Here is a 13,585-nt window from a genome sequence, read left to right on the forward strand (position 1 = left end):
GAATATATATTTAGCAGGGGGTGTGGAGGGGGTGCAGCCCCCACAATACAAATTTCAATGTTATGATTATTCGCTCATATGAACATTCAAGATATTGCGTTTTTGTTTGTCTGACATAGACCCATGTCTGGACACAGACAAGACAGAATTAAATGAAGTGTGCATTATCATGCTCAGGTTATGGAGGGCACTGCATGAACTGCAAGCTGTGCATCAGAAATCACTTTACCCACAGCACTTAGGGAATGGGAAGGGTGGGTTCATCTTCTGTTGAACAGGTTGAGGGAGCACAATGACAGGTGACTGTCTCAGTACAATATGGTGCAAGGTCATGAGAGGTCAACACAGTACCCACATGGATTGTGTGCAGTTAGGGATCACATTCTCCACTGGTGGGATCAAGCTGACATAATATTACTGTTAACTCTGCTGACTTGCGGTATCAGAAAATGACATGGTTTGTGCCCGAGATGGAGTAGAACTACAGGGCCATGACTCCCATTTATGTATTGTAGCCATGCCTTAACATATGAACCTAGAATCCTGTGCTCCTTCCAGCATGTCCTTTTCATAATTTCTTATCTTCATTGTTTGAGCCCCCCCCCCCAGCCACTGTTAGAAGATTCAATGCCATGCCAGTGTGTCATGTATTCCGCATTACACAAACATGACATCTGCTTCACTTTTACTGAAATCTGCTAAAGTGTATGCAGTTATTGCTGAGGTACATTACCAGGCAGGACTCCTTCCTTAACTTTGAGAAGCTGTGCATCTGTACAGCCATTGCTAAAATTACTCTATTTCAAAGCTCTATGATCATAAGCAGAGATGCACAAAATCGGGCTGCCACTTTATATAATATTAACAAGAGACAGTTGGTTCAACAGTTATGGTAATGAAGGCAGTGCCACTGTTTGTGCACTGTTCTTGGACTGTTTGTGCACTGTTCTTGGTATGCAAGGCACTCTCCAAATATTTAAGCACTAGCCAAGCATATCATGGTGACTACAAAGCATGTGACCTGTATGTTCATGTATCCGGCATGCGTAAACATGTAGAACCACAGTGCAACATTGCATCCTTAGACTAATTCCATAGTACCAGGATATGGCTGTAGCACTGCACCATGGAGTTAGAGTAGGAGAGTAATGATGTACCATGATGCTGCAGGTATACACATGCTGTATACATGAACATACAGGTCACATACTTTGTGGTCACCATGGTTTGTATGACTAACACAAATATGTCTGGAAAGTGCCTTGTACACCAGTAGCAATGCACAAACATTAGCACTAACTGGTTTCATTAGAATAACCTTGGCATGTGCATGGGGAGATGATTCCATTCCTTCAGTGGTCATATATGAGTGGTCAAGTGGTTACGGGTACCTCAGAGACTGAGGGAGTACAAGGCTGCACTTGGTGTGCCAGAGAAAAAGAGAGAGTGAAAACAAGATATTCCTGTTCTTCCTGCAGAGGAACTTGAGGCAGCACCTCCTAGACAGGTATGATGGCTCACTGTATAAACTGGACACCTGGCTTTAGCATGCTGGAATGCTAAGTGATGTCACTGGCACCACCCATTCCAGTGAACAGTGCCAGTATAAGTACAGTGACCTGAACTGGTGCCTCACTTACCTGCTTCACCATTGGAAGCAGGAGATCAGGACAGGAAGCTTGAAATGTGATCTAATAATTTGTTCAGGACTATTGACTTCTGCACTCTTAACATGTACATGTATACTTTAGACTACATACTTTGCTTTGGAAAGGTGAAGAAGCAGCATATAAAACAAGGTTGGGTGTTGCAGACTATGCCTTTCTTGGTATATAACAAGGTTGGGTGTCGCAGAGTATGCCTTTCTTGGTATCGGGGTATGTATAAAGTCTGTGTCATTCCACTGTACAGCTGCAGCTGTGTTTGTAGCACACCACAGCTTTTCTCATTTAGTCTCCAAACTATAAATAAATGTGTGAACTTTTTTCCCACAGTATCATCCTTCTGCAGATCTACTTGTGGAAGAGTTGAAAGAGTTGATGCTGAGGTCATCTTGGTCTTTGTTGGCCACTACCTTCAGTACACAATCATCAAGTCTTCATTTCAGGAGTGGGTAATGGTCTCCTTGCTGGAAGTGAACTGAATGGGTCATTGGTACCTTTCATGTTTACTTCTCAGCAAGAGAGTAAACGCTACATTCCTGAAAGTGGACTGAAGGAATCTGAAGTGTTTGTCTAGAATCATTAATCAAGTGGAAATCATATTAGTAAAGTGGATTTTTTTCAGGTGGAATTAATAGAGATATATGACAAGCAAGCCCTACTCATCTGAATGCCAGGGAAGCAACTAGCCCAAAATATTGGATAGCCACATGAGTGATGCCTGGGTTTGTTGTTGTCTGTGCTAGCCTGCCATCCAGTCACACCAGGGAACTACATTATCCTCATCCTGGTATTTTCCATCTCTTAAGTGTTATTTCCAGTTCCTTATTTGTTATCCAGCATTCTCCATTATTATTTGTCTACCCTCTGTATGTATATGTCCATCCACTGTCCTCCCCACATTTTGTGTGTGTACTGATGCCTTTCTGTATGTGTCTGCCTTCTGTGTTTACCTTTATGTCCCTGCTACCTGCCCTTTTCCCTCCATCCCATCCAAAATTATGCTTCACTACCTTCCCTACATACCCTTAATTTGTAACATGTACAAAAGGGGGGGTTTCCAACAAAAAAGACCCTTCCTCCCCCATCATTCATACCCTACAATTACCATTCTCTATTTCCCCCTCTGCTTGTTGTTCTCCCCTTCCTACTACTATATCTAACCAATTTTCTCCACATTTATTTGATAAACATGGTTGCACATATACTAATGTAAATGTTGGGCACTATGCTGGTTGATCACCCATCCTTGTGCCAGATTGTTACTACAGCAGCCCTATAGTAAGCACTACATTGCACATGTCAGTGTGTATTAATTGGTTGCGCTTTATACGTGCATAGGTTATTAGGTATTTACTAGTCTAGGTGCCCTTATGTAGGTCATTTCAAGACAAGCCAGTTTTCCCTTTTCATGTCTGAATTAATCTACTCTGTTTGGTGTTAGATTGGCCTTACCTATCTCATGGTTAATCAGTATGCATTACCCCTGATGAGAGTAACTAAGATTATACCATAGATAATTTGAAGAGACTGATGCATGGAATAAAACATTTAGAAACTGCTTCTGTCCATTAGTAGTACAGGGGACAGTCCTGGGGCAAACTTCCTATTAGCCATTCATAGACCCAAGTTGTAAAGTCATTGCATCCAAGTAATGCCTCCAGGTGCATCTGCAGTTAACTCCTACTGAGGCCTCTATGTGTCAAATATTCCTTGTTCATATTTGCATCAATAATTCCCAAACCCTGGTATGTACAAGGTTTTAAAGATTTCAACTTAAAGCTTCCACAATGGTAAACTCAACTACATTAATATTTGACTTCTGTCTTGTGCAGGTAAATAGATATTAACTGTTGATTTTATGGAATTAATTTGTATAGATATAATTTTCACATTTTTCTAAATATCTCAACAACCAAGTAACACATACTAAACCCCTTAGCCTCATATGAAGGATCTCAGCTAGATGAATAAAATGCTGCAGACAGTATGTGTGTAATTCGAGTGGTTGATGAGATATTATAAGTTGTTTACAAAATATTACAAATGTAATAGTTACTGTGTTTACTGTGACTTATAAAATCTGGTTTATAGAATACTACCACTATAAAAATAGTTTGTGCTGAAGAGTTTGTCATTTACACTTCTTTAGTAACTACTATGGTTCCAGAGATATAAACATTTGTTTGAAATGTGAGGACATAATTTGATTCTGTCAAAAGGCTTAGGCTTCGCCCATTGGAAGTTGCAGTGCAAACTTCCTGAGCTCCATTGGAGTGAATGAGACATGGACAAGAGTAAGTTTTGTTTTATGTGGATGAAAGTCTGTTCCAGAGAAGTGGTTTCTTCCACAAGCTATACCTTCCCCTACAAACCATTATGTTGATGTTGCAGAAGAGGTTTAGATACCTGGATTGAGTATTTCTGTTGCCATTTGACTTGCTGATGTGCAGTCATTCCATCACTATTGGGTTGGAGGATGCATTGTATGCCAGACACAGGTTATTCTAAGCAGTCTGTATAATATTGAGTATAATAACAGGGCTTTGAGGTGGTCTGTTTAGGACATACTGTTTAGGCTTTTGATCCTATTAGTAGGATATCTCTGTGGACATTCCAGTTGCTTCATATGTCTGGATAGATACATGTCAAAGGGGGCATTATACTCAATGAATGGCCTAATGAGGGCTGAGTGAAGGGGACAATGACATATCTAGATCTAGTCACAAGCTTTATGTTTACAAGCTGCACAATATTGAAGGCAGTTCTTACAACAGTGGAGACATGTTGGTCAAAGGTTATGTCACTGTCCACAGAAGTTCTCAAATCCCAAACAACTGCTTCAGCTGTCAGGGACATATTGCCAGTGTGGTAGTTCCCTGGGATAGACAGCATCCAATACCAAAAGGACACAGCAGTACATTTTTTGGCATTTAGTTTCAGTCCATGATTCTGCCACCAGTTATTTGTTTGGGACACATCTTCTTGTAGGATGGCTAAGTCATCTGGGGATTCAATAATTACTCGTATCTTGGAGTCATCTACAAGCTTAGTCAGCCAGAGCCCTTTGTTATTAGCTTTTATTTCACAGAAGTAAATGCAAAACAGGAGAGATTCCCAGCACAGAACCCTGGCTCATGATATCTACCACATCAGTAACATGCTCTTCTTTAATGCTGCTTCTGTCACTGAGCAGCCTAGTACTACCCATCAAGTTATGTCTGTGCCTCATGTTTTTTGTGTGGTTCTTTGTAAACTATGCCAGCACTATTAAATGATGTAAACATTGCTAATCAGCTGTGCAGCTGTTCCAGCAGCAACATCCTCCAAAATGAGTGCTGCACAAGCATGCAGTTTTTGTCTATGAATTCCAGCCACGCTATCCTAAACACCCCTTGATTGTGCTGCATGAAACTTTTAAACTGTCTTTTTTCATTTGTTTAAATGTCTGTGCCTGTCAGGATGCCATTTACAAGCAAGTGTGATTTTGTTTAAAGTCCTAAACTGAAGAGCTGCTAGCAATCATTTGGACCAGAATCAAAACCACAAGATCCTGCAACACAATTTTTGTTGGAAATTAAGAATACTATGGCCATAAAGCCAGTGTGATCCATTATACAGAGCTACAATTGATTCTGTCAAGGTCAAAAGAATAGTAAGTAAACTGATTACTTTTCCAAGGTGTGTTGGGGAATGGAAACCATGACTCATGACTCTACAGGAGAAATACTGAAATGAGAAAATGTCTCCACATACAAAAGAAAGAGAGTGATAGATACAAAGAGAGAGAAAAAACAAGCCCAGTACAGCAAACAGACAAACAATAAGTCAGAATAAGATTATCAATGTAGTCTGGAGACTAGGTTTTTATAGTTGATTCTATTGGACTTTCATCTATTGTTTCTTCTTCTTTAAGGTAAAGAAAATCTATTAAAGAGATAGACAATAAGGCAAGCAGATGTGAAGGGCGTTTGTACTGACCAGAGAGACAAAATGAAAAGAAAGCAAAAAGCATTGCCAAGAAACAGTCTAAAAATTAATTCACCAAGTCTGCAGTTTGCCAAAATGAAGAGAAAAAAAAAGACAGAGACAGAGATATTCTGCCAGAAGGCATGTGTGTGTGTGTGTGTGTGTGTGTGTGTGTGTGTCTGTGTGTGTGTGTGTCTGTGTGTGTGTGTGTGTGTGTGGTACCTTTCAACTGTCGGGATTTTCACAGAATATGCAGATTTTTGATTCATATTTTTTGTCAGTTCCTCATCATATTTGTGGATTTTTAGCAAACCAGTAAGGATTGAAATCACTAAATAATGACAGACATTTGAGTTTCAGAATTCATACCCTTCAGAAAACCTGTTATCCTAGCAACTTTCTAAGTCTTAAAAAAGTGATATTTTTGGGGCTTTGTCCCCCCAGTATTTTTGGCTTTCCCGGACTGTTTGTGCTAAGGGGTTAAGAAATATTGTATGTGAGTATTATGACAGTAAATAGACTGAGAAAATAAGAAGGGAAATAACAAATTAACAAAGAAAGTAAAAGTTTTGAGAAGGTTTGTAAGAAGTGGAATGGGAGCAACATTAACTTGCCAAAATAAAGGGAAACAAGGTTACTGTAAAGGTTACCTTTCATTAAATTTAACTGTGAATGTTGTTGCTACTAGCATACAGATGTGTGGCTGAAACAAAAATTAAAATGCTTGGGGTGTGTACTGTTCATTTTTAATTGATTCCATGCAGCCACCTTACAGCTAGTACAGTGACACAGATACACAACTGCTATTGCTTTGCTGTAAAAATAAATAAATAAAACAACAAGTATAAAAAAATGGAAACAGGATAATGGTGAAACAGGAATGTGAAACAAGATTGGCTATTGTACTTCACGTTTCTTAGAAAAGTGCTAACTAGAGCTTTAATGAGAGTTGAAAGCTGTAAAACTTTACAAAAGTCCTGAAATTTTCCATTTGACAATAGAAGTATATCAACCCTGATCCCAAGGTGCAGATGGACCATGCTATGGCTGAACCCCAGTTGATTCATGTCCAATCAGAAGCATAGGCACTAAAGAGACCTGGTGTGGGAAAATAGGAATCAATTCCTGTTGCTGATTCACCCATTTTGGTAGGGGGGGGGGGGGCAGGCTATCTCACTTGCAATATGATGAGTTCCATGCTGCAGGTGGTGACATGCTTGGTCACGAAGCTGAGCATGACAGGAAGTGTGCATAGTCCTCCCAAATACAGCTATAGCAGAGCTTGCAAAGCTGATGTGGAGTGGTGGGTTAGGGTATCCTTGCTAGCAGCAAACGCTGAGGTTTTCCCTAACTTGGAGAAAAGAGAATACTCCAAGATACAGCAGTCTTGAACTTTGTATATTTAGGTCCACATTTTCACACATTCACTCTTGCTGTTCCAGAACTTCCACTAATGAGTCTTGGAATTGCAAATGCCTACCCATTAGCTAAAGAACACTTTCAGTTGATTTTTTACAACCCTGTGTGAACTTTAGTTCAGGCAGGGATTCTTGAGTCTCCAGAGACTCAAACTCATTGGTCAAACGGGGGAAACAAGTCAGAATAGAAATTGATGCATTCTCTCTCTCTCTCTATATATATATATATATATATATATATATATATATACACACATATATATATATATATATATATATATATATATATATATATATATATATTGCAGCTCAACATGATTTCTGTTTGACTTTTAAAGGAATTCTCTTTTTCAGAAGTGTTAATGTCTTAATGTCTTCATGTGTGAAGGTATCTGTGAAGTTGGTCAGAATATGTCCTATGTGAAATTCCCAAATCATTTCCTTGACTAAAAAGGACCTATCTTTCCCATAGTAATACTTGGAATCCACTTAGGGCCTATCCCATGTGGTATCTTAGAGATACACTGAATTTTCCTCATTGAATACCCTATCTCTAGAAAGTCTGTCATAAAAGAGCTTTTGCAGGTACTGTTTCGTTGGCACTGTCCCAGTCAAAATTTTCATATCTACTTTTAAGATTTTGTACAAATCTTTCAGTTAAGCCATTTGTTTCTGAATACCTTGGCAACTACTACAATGGGTTATTCCATTTTTTAACAAAATAACACAATTCTTCTGATATAAATTTGATTCCAGTAATAATGTATTCAGGCATAAGCTGAAAATAGTTTTCCTAAGACTGACACAGGATTTTGTCATACAAAATACTTTCTCAGCCATTTTGAATATACAACAATTGCAACCATGAACATATTGTTTGTAAACAGTCCTGCAAAATCAATATGTAATCTTTTCAAACATATTGTGGGTGTGATGATGCTTATCTTGGTATTATGTTCCATCTGGTATGGGATATGTTTTTTCTATTTATATTTTCAATTTCTTCTTCTTGTTTTGGTTGTCACAGAAGGCTTCTAGCAGTGTTTCTTTCATTTTGACAATACTAGGGTAATGGAGTTCTTTCAATACATCTCTTCCCAGTTTCCAGAGAATGCTTACTCAAGTATCCCATAAGGTACATCTCTTGAATGTTCAGATCTCCTTTTTATGGAACATTTTCAAACTCTCATCCACTTTTGTATGCTACCTTTTCATCACAAAACTCTATATTCCTAATATTGCCTGGTCAGTTCTAGTTAAAAATCTATAGTTGCACTTTTAACAGATGTATCCTGGAAATATTTTCCAGTATTCATATAACTTGTTATTTTCTTAATAATTTTAACTAAAATTTCAAGTAATAGAATTCTGAAGTGTCCATCTGAATTATCATGATTCTTAGAAACTCTGTTGTAACATAGCTTAGCCTATTTGTGGATTTTTTCTTCAGCCATTGCAGATGCAATTAATGCTCACCCAAAACTTAAGAATGCCTTTCGGTCAGTAACCAATTTAAATTTTCTGCCACAGATGTACTGATGGATATTTTACTCCAAAATCCAAGTGAGTCCTTCTTTCCTAATGTGGAAATGCTTTTCCCAGCAGAAGAAAATGTGTGCTGATTCTGAATGGGTGGGCAAAACCAATAAGCATGAGATGTTTGCTGTCACAATTTACAAATAAAATATAAACAAAATATGGATGTGCACTATTGCAGCCACAGAGGGTCAAGACATGCCTTTTTCAAGACTTACTACCTAGGTCCAAGACTGCTGTTTTACTTTCTGATCTTCTTTATAATTCTCAGTGCCTAGAAAAAAAATCCCTGTCAGAACAATGCAAGGGAGGGGTGAAGGTTGCACCTGTCCCAGGTGCAAGGTGTTAGGGGGTGTAATCAAAAAGTGCCGTTTCTGACTGTATTTTTTTCCTGTACCAGCATTTCAATATGCTTGGACATAACTGCACAATGTTAGGGCTTCCTGTGTGATAAGCTGTTGCAAGCAGTTTTCTGCAAATGTAGCAAGATGCTTGCTACAATTTAAACATAGAAAAATATATATTTTATTACTATTTATTGATTTATTTACTTATTTTGCTCTTCAAATTAAGAGCAGGGCAATGGATGAGTCAGCTCTGGTCCCTGTTAGCCTTTCTCAGATCATTTTGCTGGACCAAAGTGATTTCCCAGATATCAGTGAAAAACAAAATATAGAATTATATAATAAAAATAGTCCAATTATGCTAGCATGCATCAAAAACTGACCAGTAAGTAAGGTCAGTATGGAGAAGTGTAATTAATAAGAATATATAATTTATATTTGTGGACGGTAACCCATTAGCCTTTTAATAGCATATGTGCTAAACAAAGCCTGCCAAATAGATACAACTGAATTGGTTAAACCAAAAAGGCTGCAGGAGCTGATCAGCCTGATTATATTTGCAGTGATTACCTGGCCTGATTATCTAGAGCTATAAAACCATGACTAGTTCACCTGATCAGCTGCAACTATAAAGTATTGCATGTCCCAGAGATTTTGTTGAGACTCTGCTAACTGAAGACTCAGCTCAATGAAAACTAATAAAGCATTTTTTACACAGGCAATCCCCCATGTAAATCCTTTGTTGGAGGCCTCCCACCCTCATACCATCGATTACTCACATATACTGACTCCATAGCCGCACAACCATGGACATAAAGAAAAATCCAAATAGATTGAATCGTTCCAGCAAACAGATAGAAACCACTCTGGTAGTTATTTCATATTGAAAGCGTGATTGAGGAGCTCCAAATTGGAGAATAAATCTTGATGAGTTAGATATATACAGTTTATTTCAGACAAGTATAGGAGGCCCAAAGTTTGCATGCAACAAGTAGAACATACAATTAACATTTCTTCATAGGACAAAAAAGGATAAAACTTAAAAAGGGCAAAACCTATCATACCTATCGCTAGTAGAATGTTGCTTTATTGGCTTGAATTCACCAGTAAAGCTTATAAAATGTACAAAGTTGACAAGCATTTAGAAACCATGGAGTTGGGCCATTGCATATATTCCATTGCCCTGCTTCAAAGGATGTTTAAGGCATTACCCGCTGGAGACTCTGGTTTTCCTGAGTCTTTTTTTTGCTTTTGACTACATGGCTTTTTTGGGTTGCCCATTCACATTTTGTTTTGATTATTATTTGATATGTTTTACAATCTCCCTAATGTAATACACATTGACCATTTTTTATAAAATGAGTTTATCAGAGAATGGCTAAGATATTCACTTCTACTGTACCAATGAGCACATGTGTACAAGTACTGGGGTTTGGCTTTATTGGCTTGAATGTATAACCACTTTTAGAAAGTGAAATGTCAATGAGCATTTAGAAGCTATGGAGTTGGGACACTTGTATGTAATTAAGGCATCATTTGCATATATCCCATTGATCTCCTTCAAAGCCAAAGCAACATTCTACTAGTGAGAGGTATGATAGGTTTTGCCCTTCTAAAGCATAAAAAGCTAGTGAACATTCAGATTCCATGTTGACAGAATATTTGTGTGTCACTATGGGCAATTTGCAAATAACCAATAAGGATCTTCCAAAAGAGGCTTAAAATATTGCATGGTGAAGACTCTTGCTTACCTGGATCATTTTGTTATTTTTCATTATGTAGATTTTTTGTGTGATCATATCACTTGTTTTAAAAACTAAAACAATTCATACCATTATCAGTATCCATATGTCACCTTGCATGCAGTCATAATCCAAAGGCTTATAATACCCTTTGTGACACATTACAAAAGATGTGGAAGACACCACATGGCACCTAAAGTCTACTAAGCCTGGATTACTCCACATCACTAAAGTGGGTCCACTGGCAGCACAAGATATCAGAATTGAATACTGTCAACTGACCAAACGTTGTGGTCTTCTCCACTGGATTATACATTTCTTTGATAGTCTGACACACCAGTCTATACTTTGTCCTCTCTGATAAAGATCTTACTAAAAAGCATTCTGATCTTCTTCAACTTGGTGGCTGTAAATTCACAATAATGTTTTTTTTTTTTTTTTTTTTTTTCTGAAATGTGACTGAGATAACCCATCATGCTCTATAAAACTGACTCTAGAAACAATGACCAATAAAGATTTACAAATCCCAACACAGCTAACCCTGAAGGAACCTATATAGAGGAGATAAACCTTCAATGGCTATAGTCCAATGGCCAAGCAACCATGCCACAAACACAAAAGAAAACACCTACAAGAAGTACTTATAACCTTGCATAAAACTAGATTACAGAGGCACCTAGGAAAGCCATGTATATCTTCTCAACATAAAAATAAAATTTACCCTCATTACACAGTGCCATTTACATTGATTGCTTAGTAAAATTGTTTAATGTCCATTTAATTCCCCAGCCCATTAATGCAATGAGTTTAAAACATGGAACACATCACCTAACAATCTTAACTTATCGCAATGTCAGTAAGTGAGCAAACTGGAGGAATCCCATGGTCTGCAATATTGGTCTCTAGCACTCTCTGGTGTGACTATAAAACTGAAAATTAAAAGGCTGTAAATGAATACTCATCGTGCAATACACTTCTATAATAATAATAGCCCATGAATCACTGAGGACTTTTCATTTTCTGTGAAAATTAAGAAATCTTATAATTATAGCCTTTGGTCTATCCTTCATTAAAGACGACTTGGAAGTAAAAGTGCAATGTACTATTTTCATTTGTAACTCTGTAACTCAAAGTTTAAGAACAAATGATAGTCACTCTTACAAAAGTTATGCTTTTCTATTGTACACCAGTAATGCTAATGCTGTTGTAGTGTGCCCTGCCCTCTTAGTCATAAATGCATTCTAGCAACAAGAATATTTTTCATTAGCAGGAAATGGATTTGTACCTCTGATTGAGGTATCTCATCCACTGATGTCTCTAAGTCCAGATCCTGTCTAAACGGTTCGTAATTGACTGTGCAGTAGCTTGGTAATATTTTATTTTTTGTACACTGTTTTTCACTGTTTGTCGAAAGGAAGAGATAGCTTGTAGACAAGAAAATTGACTTTGATTTATATTTTGTTGTGTTACCTTTTATTTCCTCTGTTAGTTGTTAGAAAGGGATATGTTTTAGATAGACAAGCTCTAGCCATCTCAAGGGGTCTTGTTAGCTATAAATTCACACAGACTGCAGAGGGGACAATCCAGAGCTTATCTAAACAATTCAGTCTTGGTTTGTGATTTATTGATCTTTCCTGTTAAAAAGAGGTTTGACTGCAAGTGATAGTGAGCAGAAGCTACTGCGGACTTTCGCACATGATGTAAAAGAATTCCAGCTTTTGCGTGACTTTCACAACTTGTATTGTCAAAGCAACAATTTTACTGTACTTAATGCAATATTTAGTCTAAGTTCTCTTTGAATTCTATTGTAACTGGTTTGGTTATTCTTTTCTTTTAGAATTTTGTATTATTTGCAGCTGAATATGGACTCCTTAAATGAATATGCCATTAATGATCTGCTAAAGCACAAATATCTTGTACAGCTTAATAAATGCTATGTATACAATGCTATATATACTTAAAGGTGACAACACTTTTGATCTGTGTTCCTCAGGTCAAAAGTTGGATGATTTGCTTACCATTACTAGTAGTAATTCTAGACTTGATGATGATGATGATTGCACTTGGGCAATTGGCCCAGCTTGGAGAACTGTTGTTAAATGTATTAATGGCTGGACTGATGAGATAAATAATGTTAGGCAAAGAGCAAATAGAACACATTTAGGAAAGGATGTGTCTATTGTCTGTAAAGATCACTCAGCTCCTATGAAAAAAGATAATGCCACTGACAGCTTTGGAATTCTGTATACAATTATACAACAATCTTATAAATCAGAACATACAGAAGGAAATACAAAAAAAGTAAAGTAAAGAAAAAGTTCATAACAAATAACTAACAAGAAAAGGAAACTAATAAATATGTGTAAAGCAAAGAGAATACATAATAAAAAGAACACTGCTTTGTTATATGACACACAGATTACAGGGAATAATAATGTTTTTCTATCAGAAAACCTTCAGTCTACAGAAAAAGTCATTATTTTTCCAAAATAAAAGGTAGAAAAAAAGAGGCAAGGGGCAGGTGACATGGAAGAAATCAAAATTGAATGTAGAAGGAATGAAGAACATTACTGTTAGAAAAAGGAGAAGAAAGATAGATGATAACAACATGACTCAAGCTGTGGATGTACAAAGTCAGCTGGATGAGAATGGTGTGCTTGTAAGTTTAATAACCAATGACAACGGTGGGGTTAATGGCACTAATGGTGATGCAGATCATTCCTTTGTAACAACTGATAGAGTAGATATATCGGAATTAGAAGCTGAAGATTCTTCAGATCTGGTCAGAAAATATATTTTTATAATTAGAGATTCAGTTATTAAAGAAAATGATGCTTAACATTTCCAGATCAGATAAAGAACATCAAATAGTATTATGCTTGCCAGGAGCAAAGAGAAAGGATGTGAGGAAGGCC

At 37.3% G+C, this 13,585-nt stretch overlaps 1 protein-coding gene across 1 annotated transcript in view; it reads right to left on the reverse strand.

The window, feature by feature from the left end:
* PGM5 (phosphoglucomutase 5) overlaps positions 1-13,585 on the reverse strand; it is a 1,541,798-nt gene that overhangs the window by 838,498 nt on the left and 689,715 nt on the right. The window lies entirely within an intron of this gene.

Source organism: Protopterus annectens, chromosome 2.part2 (assembly GCF_019279795.1).
Source record: "Protopterus annectens isolate FY-2018-M chromosome 2.part2, PAN1.0, whole genome shotgun sequence".
Lineage (NCBI taxonomy): Eukaryota > Metazoa > Chordata > Ceratodontiformes > Protopteridae > Protopterus > Protopterus annectens.